At 41.7% G+C, this 8,149-nt stretch overlaps 1 pseudogene; it reads left to right on the top strand.

Annotated features, from left to right (window-relative positions):
- The first annotated feature begins 281 nt into the window (after window positions 1–281).
- LOC141277236 (TBC1 domain family member 14 pseudogene) lies at window positions 282–7,509 on the top strand (annotated as a pseudogene).
- Window positions 7,510–8,149: the final 640 nt, after the last annotated feature.

Here is an 8,149-nt window from a genome sequence, read left to right as displayed (position 1 = left end):
AAAAAAATATCTAGTAATAAAGAATCAGAAGTCCCTGCTATACATTCAGGAAATTCAAATGAAAACCTGATTGTAATCTTAAATATAACACTATTTATATTCAGGGAAAAGAAAGAAACAAGATACGTACCTTTTCTATCAAGAGATATTTCAGATGGCAAAAAGTTTCAGGTGGAAGAGAATATTAGATTATGATTTAAATAGTAACTCCTCGCCCCACCCGGCCACCAGAGCCAAGCCCAAGGTCCCGCCATGGAGCCCCACTCGCTCGCTGACTCGGGCCTGGAGCCGCCGGCCGCACGCCTCTGAGCCCCTCGGCGTTCTTGGAATATGAAAACAAGCCTGGACGACCTAGCAGGCCACCCTCACCAAAGCAGAATGTGAGGAAGAATATTGACTTTGAGCCTCTCTCCACCACCACACTCATCCTGGAAGACAGACCAGCAAATCTCTCAGCAAAGCCAGCTGAAGAAGCTCAGTAACACAGGCAACAGTATGAAGAAATGGTGGTTCCAGCCAAAAAAATGAGAGTTGAAAGAAGCTCAGAGAAGGAAAAAGCAGCTGGAAGAAAGATGCAGATTAGAAGAAAGTATTGGAAACGCCGTCCTCACTTGGAATAATGAGATTTTGCCTAACCGGCAAACAATGCGGTACTCTAGGGAAAGTTAGAGATTTATGGTGGCAGGGAATCCCTCCCAGTGTGAGAGGCAAAGTCTGGAGCTTAGCCATTGGCAATGAGTTAAACATCACCCAGGAGCTCTCTGACATCTGTCTTGCCCAAGCCAAGGAGCAGGGGTAGTCCTTTAGTACGGGAGGCTCTGAAGTGGAGAATGAAGATGCTGGTTTTTCAGCAGAAGACAGAGAAGCCAGTCTGGAGTTTATTAAACTAGACATTTCCAGAACATTCCCTAATCTCTGCATTTTCCAGCAAGGTGGCCCGTATCACAACATGTTGCACAGCATTTTGGAAGCTTACACTTGTTACCGAACGGATGTGGGTTACGTTCAGGGAATGGCCTTCATAGCAGCCGTGTTGATCTTGAACTTACTGTAGATGCCTTCATTGCTTTTTCCAATCTTTTGAATAAACCCTGTCAAATGGCTTTTTTCCAAGTGGACCACGGCCTTATGTTGACTTATTCTGCTGCGTTTGAGGTATTTGTTGAAGAAAATTTGCCAAAATTATTTGCTCATGGGCTTCCCTGGTAGCGCAGTGGTTGGGAGTCTGCCTGCCGATGCAGGGGACACAGGGTCGTGCCCCGGTCCGGGAAGATCCCACATGCCGCGGAGCGGCTGGGCCCGTGAGCCATGGCTGCTAAGCCTGCGCGTCCGGAGGCTGTGCTCCGCAACGAGAGAGGCCACAGCAGTGAGAGGCCTGCATACCGCAAAAAAAAAATTAAAAAAATAAACAACAAAATTATTTGCTCATTTCAAGAAAAACAACTTAACTCCAAACATCTACCTAAGTGATTGGCGACAAAAGGCTTACTTCTAGAAGGTAAAGTCCGAACGTCATCTGAAACAAGGCTCAGTCCCTTAAATAAAGCCGATTTGTCTGCACTGTAGACAAATCTTGGGAGCAAGCCTTTGGGACTCTCGGCGTTTGTTGCTTCTGTCCCAAACCCTGAGACTGTTCTGACACTGCTGAATTCTCGCTGGGAACAAGGTTTTGGAGGTGAGAGTTCATAGCTGAAGCCACAAGTGCTGGTGTCACTGTGGAATAGTACACACATCAGGCCATGAAGTGGCTGCTGGCGGGGGTGCTGGGCTGGCCTGTCTAGCTGTGCCAGGCAGGAGTGTTTGGGGCCTGCCTTAAAGGCCACCTTAATTTAACCAAAAAATAATTTCTCCACAACAGGAGCATTCAACTCTTGCATAGGCTGTCCCTCTGCACCCCTGTTGGTGCACCTGTGCTGTAATTTGACTGTGAACCCTGACCTCGCAGACTCCCAGGCCTGGGGCCCGTGACCCCTGGGGAGGGGGTGTTAGGAGAGGATCACATGGGACCAGAGTCTTCAGCTTCTACCTTATCTATTTTAGGCCCCCAAGTTAGATTCTTATGATTCCAGGCTAAAGGGAAGTTTGGAAAACACTGTCCTAGAATAGTGTCTTTTAAACTTTTTTCACCCTGACTTGCAAAAGGAAATACATTTTATGTTGTGACCCCCCTGCAAAAAAAATAGTAATTCCTCATTTCATTTTAAAGGATACAAACCATTACATGTTATATGGTGATGAGATTTAACTACTCACTATTCACCGAGTAAAATTTGACTCATCTAGATCCAGCACCTATAAAATATATTAAAAACTGACATGATGTGACATGATGTGCATATATTACTTTCCCTGGTCATTTAATTGAGCTCTTGTCCTCCTGTTCTACAGGCAAGGAATTTCGTCCAGTTCTCACAACACTACCTTACAAATTTAGGTTACTGCTCACAAAAGGACAATGGACATCATTGAAAATCTCAGAGTAAAAAGTTCTGAAAACACTTTCCTCCACAAAAGCAATGAGAACACTAGCAAAAACTGTCAAAATCAACTTTCTCAAAATGCTAGAAATTAACCAAAGACTTGCAGCCATCTAGGGAATGATTATTCAAGGAAAAGAGCTGAATCTCAGTAAAAACAATGAGCTTTGTGGCATTTTAATTTCCCTGTGCTCATCTGCCCATCCCCAGGTACACAGGAATCTTGAAAAACAACAGCCACAACCAAGTCTGGCAGTCCAAGAAGTTGGAGTTCCCAGAGAAGGGTCATTATTGGACATGAAAGACTTCACATGTAAGGCTGTTATTATTGAACTTACTCAGAGCTCACTAGTACAAAAAGTGGTCTCCCCCCCAAGACAATCTATCAAAACCAACCAGAGACAGTTGTTGAACATAACTCTTAAAACTCAACAATAAAAAAAGGAACCCATTAATAGACAGGCAAAAGATCTTAACAGATATCTCACCAAAGAAAATAAACAGATGTAATAAAAGCATATGAGAAGATGCTTAACATGATAATGCATTAGGGAATTGCAAATGAAAACAATTAGAAATCACTATATACCTATAAGAATGCCAAAAATCCAAAACATTAATAACACCAAATGCTGGTGTAGATGTGGAGCAACAGGAACTTTCATTCGTTGCTGGTAGAAATGCAAAATGGCACAGCAACTTTGGAAGATACTTCGGCAGTTTTTCTTTTTACAAAACTAAAATACTCGTACCATAAGACCCAGCAATTGTGCTCCTTGATATTTACCCAAAGGAACTGAAAACTCACATCCACACAAAGCTTGCACATGGATGCTCATAGCAGCTTGATTCACAATTGCCAAAACTTGGAAGCAAGCAAGATGCTCTTCAGCAGGTGGACAGATGAATTGTGGTACATCAATACAATGAAATTTTATTCAAGGCTTAAACGAAATGTCTTTTCATAGCATGACAGCTCATGTTGAAACCTTAAATGCATATTACTAAGTGAAAGAAACCAATGTGAAAAGGCTACATACTATATGATTTCAACCATATGATATTCTGCAGAGGTAAAACTATGAAGACAATAAAAAGATCAGAAGTTGCCAGAGGTTGGGGGATGGGGTGAGAGGGATGAATCAACAGAGCACAGAGGATTTTTAGGGCCGTGAAACTATTCTGTATGATACTAAAATGGTGAATATATGTCATTGTCCTTGTGTCAAAACCCATGAAATACAAAACGCCAAGAGTGAACACCAGGACTTCCCTGGCAGTACAATGGTTAAGACTTCACCTTCCAATGCAGGGGGTGTGGATTTGATCCCTGGTCAGGAAGCTAAGATCCCACATGCTTCCTGGCCAAAAAACCAAAACATAAAATAGAATATTGTAACAAATTCAATAAAGACTTTAAAAACGGTCCACATCAAAAATAACTTAAAAAAAAAAGAGTGGACACAAACTGTAAACTATGGACTTTGAGTGATAATGATGAGTCAATGTAGGTTCATCAATCAAAGCAAATGTACTCTGGGTGCAGGATGTTGACAGTGAGGAGGCTGTGCATATGTGGAAACACAGGGTATATGGGAACTCTGTATGTTCCACTCAGTTAATAATACCAAACAATTAAGGAAGAAGTAGCATTAACTCCTCACAGACTTTTTTTTTTTTAAATAAAAAGGAAGAAACACTTTCCATCTCACTTTATGACACCAACAATACCAAAATCATACAAAGCCACTACAGGGGAAAAGAAAATTAGAGAACCATAATATTCTCCAAAAATTAGCCATAAACATTCTTAACAAAACATTAGGAAATCTGACTTGGCAATATAAAAATAATTATAGTAATAATAACACATAATAATGGAGTTTATTCCAGCTATGCAAAGTAGGCTTCACAGTTAAAAATCAACGTAATTCTCCATATTAATGGAATAAAGAAGAAAATCATATGATAACCTCAACTGATACAGAAAACCACTCAACAGAATTCAACATCTCTTAGTGATGAAAACTCTCAGCAAAATAGGGAATGAAAGGGAATTTCCTCAACCTGATGAAGAACAACTATGAAACAGCTGTAGTTTTCATCATACTTAATGGAGACAGACTGAACATTTTATCGCCAAGACCAGGAATAAGGCAAAGATGTACCGCCACTTCTATTAAACATCATATTGAAGGTCCAAGATGATGCAATAAAGGTAGATAGATAGATAGATAAAAGACATATATATTGGAAAGAAAGGAGTAAAACATCACAGATAAATTTTTTTTTTTCTTTTTTGCGGTACGCGTGCCTCTCACTGTTGTGGGCCTCTCCCGTTGCGGAGCACAGGCTCTGTACATGCAGGCTCAGCGGCCATGGCTCACGGGCCTAGCTGCTCCGCGGCATGTGGGATCTTCCCGGACCGGGGCACAACCCGTGTCCCCTGCATTGGCAGGCAGACTCTCAACCACTGCGCCACCAGGGAAACCTGAAAGCATTCTTAAATACTAGCAATTAGCAAAAAATTAAAGGAAAACAAAATTTGCAATATTATCAAGAAAAATGAACTACTCTGGGATGAATTTAACAAAATTTCTGCAAGACCTATACAAGAAAAACTACAAAACACTACTGAGAGAATTTAAAGATGATGCAAACAAACCAAAGATACCACATGACTGAAAAACTCATATTTCTTACTAATTACCAACTTATTGGTCTAACACAGATTCAGGGTACTCCCAAACAGGTTTTTGTAGAAATTGACAAGTTGATTCTAAAACTTACAAGGGAAAGGGCCAACAATCACCAAGATGTCTTAAAGAAACATAAAAAGCTAAAAGAGTGACACTGAAAGGATCTAGATGGTGGAATAGAAGGACATGCTTTCACTCCCTCTTGTGAGAACACCACAATCACAACTAACTGCTGAACAATCATCGACAGGAAGACACTGGAACTCACGAAGAAAGATACCCCATATCCAAAGACAAGGAGAAGCCACGTAAGACGGTAGGAGGGGCGCAATCACAATAAAATCAAAACCCGTAACTGATGGCTGTATGACTCACAAACTGGAGAACACTCAGACCACAGAACTCCACCCACTGGAGTGAAGGTCCTGAGCCTCACATCAAGCTGCCCAACCTGAGGGTCCGGCAACAGGAGGAGAAATTCCTAGAGTATCAGACTTTGAAGACTAGTGGGATTTGATTGCAGCACTTTGACAGGACTGGGGGAAACAGAGACTCCACTCTTGGGGGACACACAAAGTAGTGTGCGCATTGGGACCCAGGGGAAGGAGTGGTGACTCTATAGGAGACTGAACCACACCTACCTGCTGCTGTTGGAGGGTCTCCTGCAGAGGCAGGGGGTGGCTGTGGCTCACTGTGAGGACAAGGACACTGGCAGCAGAAGTTCTGGAAAGTACTCCCTGGCGTGAGCCCTCCCAGAGTCCACCATTAGCCCCACCAAAGAGCCTGGGTAGGCTCCAGTGTTGGCTCGCTTCAGGCCAAACAACCAACAGGGAGGAAACCCAGCCCCACCCATCAGCAGACAAGAGGATAAAGTTTTACTGAGCTCTGCCCACCAGAGCAACACCCAGCTCTACCCACCACCAGTCCCTCCCACCAGGAAACTTGCACAAGCCTCTTAGATAGCCTCATCCACCAGAGGACAGAGAGCAGAAGCAAGAACTACCATCCTGCAGCCTGTGGAAGGAAAACCACATTCACAGAAAGACAAGATGAAAAGGCAGAGGGCTATGTACCAGATGAAGGAACAAAATAAAACCCCAGAAAAACAACTAAATGAAGTGGAAATAGGTAACCTACCAGAAAAAGTATTCAGGATAATGATAGTGAAGATGATCCAGGACCTTGGAAAAAGAATGGAGGCAAAGATCGAGAAGATGCAAGAAGTGTTTAACAAAGATCTACAAGAATTAAAGAACAAACAAACAGAAATGAACAATACAATAATGAAATGAAAAATACACTAGAAGGAATCAATAGCAGAATAACTGAGGCAGAGAACAGATAAGAGACCTGGAAGACAGGTTGGTGGAATTCACTGCTGCGGAACAGAATAAATAAAAAAGAATGAAAAGAAATGAAGACAGCCTAAGAAACCTCTGGGACAACATTAAACCCAACAACATTCGCATTATAGGGGTCACAGAAGGAGAAGAGACAGAAAGGACCCAAGAAAATATTTGAAGAGATTATAGTTGAAAACTTCCCTACATGGGAAAGGAAATAGACACCCAAGTCCAGGAAGTGCAGAGTCCCATACAGGATAAACACAAGGAGAAACACAACGAGACACATACAAATCAAATTGACAAAAATTAAAGACAAAGAAAAATTATTGAAAGCAGCAAGGGAAAATCGACAAATAACATAGAAGGGAACTCCCATAAGGTTAACAGCTGATTTCTCAGCAGAAAGTCTACAAGCCAGAAGAGAGTGGCATGATATACTTAAAGTGATGAAAGAGAAGAACCTACAACCAAGATTACTCTACCTGGCAAGGATCTCATTCAGAGTCAATGGAGAAATCAAAAGCTTTACAGACAAGCAAAAGCTAAGAGAATTCAGCACCACCAAACCAACTCTACAACAAATGTTAAAGGAACTTCTCTAAGTGGCAAACACAAGAGAATAAAAGGACTTACGAAAACAAACCCAAAACAATAAAGAAAATGGTAATAGGAACATACATATCGGTAATTACCTTAAAAGTGAATGGATTCAATGCTCCAACCAAAAGACACAGGCTCAGTGAATGCATACAAAAACAAGACCCGGGCTTCCCTGGTGGCGCAGGGGTTGAGAGTCCACCTGCCGATGCAGGGGACACAGGTTCATGCCACAGTCCGGGAAGATCCCACATGCCGCAGAGCGGCTGGGCCCGTAAGCCATGGCCGCTGAGCCTGCGCGTCTGGAGCCTGTGCTCCGCAACGGGAGAGGCCACAACAGTGAGAGGCCCGCGTACTGCAAAAAAAAAAAAAAAAAAAAAAAAAAAACAAGACCCATATATATGCTGTCTACAAGAGACCCACTTCAGACCTAGGGACACATACAGACTGAAAGTGAGGGGATGAAAAAAATATTCCATGCAAATGGAAATCGAAAGAAGGCTGGAGTAGCAATACTCATATCAAATAAAATAGACTTTAAAATAAAGAATGTTATAAGAGACAAGGAAGGACACTAAATAATGATGAGGGATCAATCCAAGAAGAAGATATAACAATTATAAATATATATGCACCCAACATAGGAGCACCTCAATACATAAGGCAACTGCTAACAGCTATAAAAGAGGAAATCGACAGTAACACAATAATAGTGGGAGATTTTAACACCTCACTTACACCAATGGACAGATCATCCAAACAGAAAATTAATAAAGAAACATAGGCTTTCAATGACACAATAGACCAGATAAGACGTAATTGATATTTATAGGACATTCCATCCAAAAACAGCAGACTACACTTTTTTCTCAAGTGCGCACAGAATATTCTCCAGGACAGATCACATCTTGGGTCACAAATCAAGCCTCAGTAAATTTAAGAAAATTGAAATCATATCAAGCATCTTTTCTGACCACAATGCTATGAGACTAGAAATCAATTACAGGGAAAAAAACGTAAAAAACACAAA

This window comes from Tursiops truncatus, chromosome 19, assembly GCF_011762595.2.
Source record: "Tursiops truncatus isolate mTurTru1 chromosome 19, mTurTru1.mat.Y, whole genome shotgun sequence".
Lineage (NCBI taxonomy): Eukaryota > Metazoa > Chordata > Mammalia > Artiodactyla > Delphinidae > Tursiops > Tursiops truncatus.
Note: the sequence above shows the minus strand (reverse complement) of the source record. Positions and strands in the feature narration are given on the sequence as shown.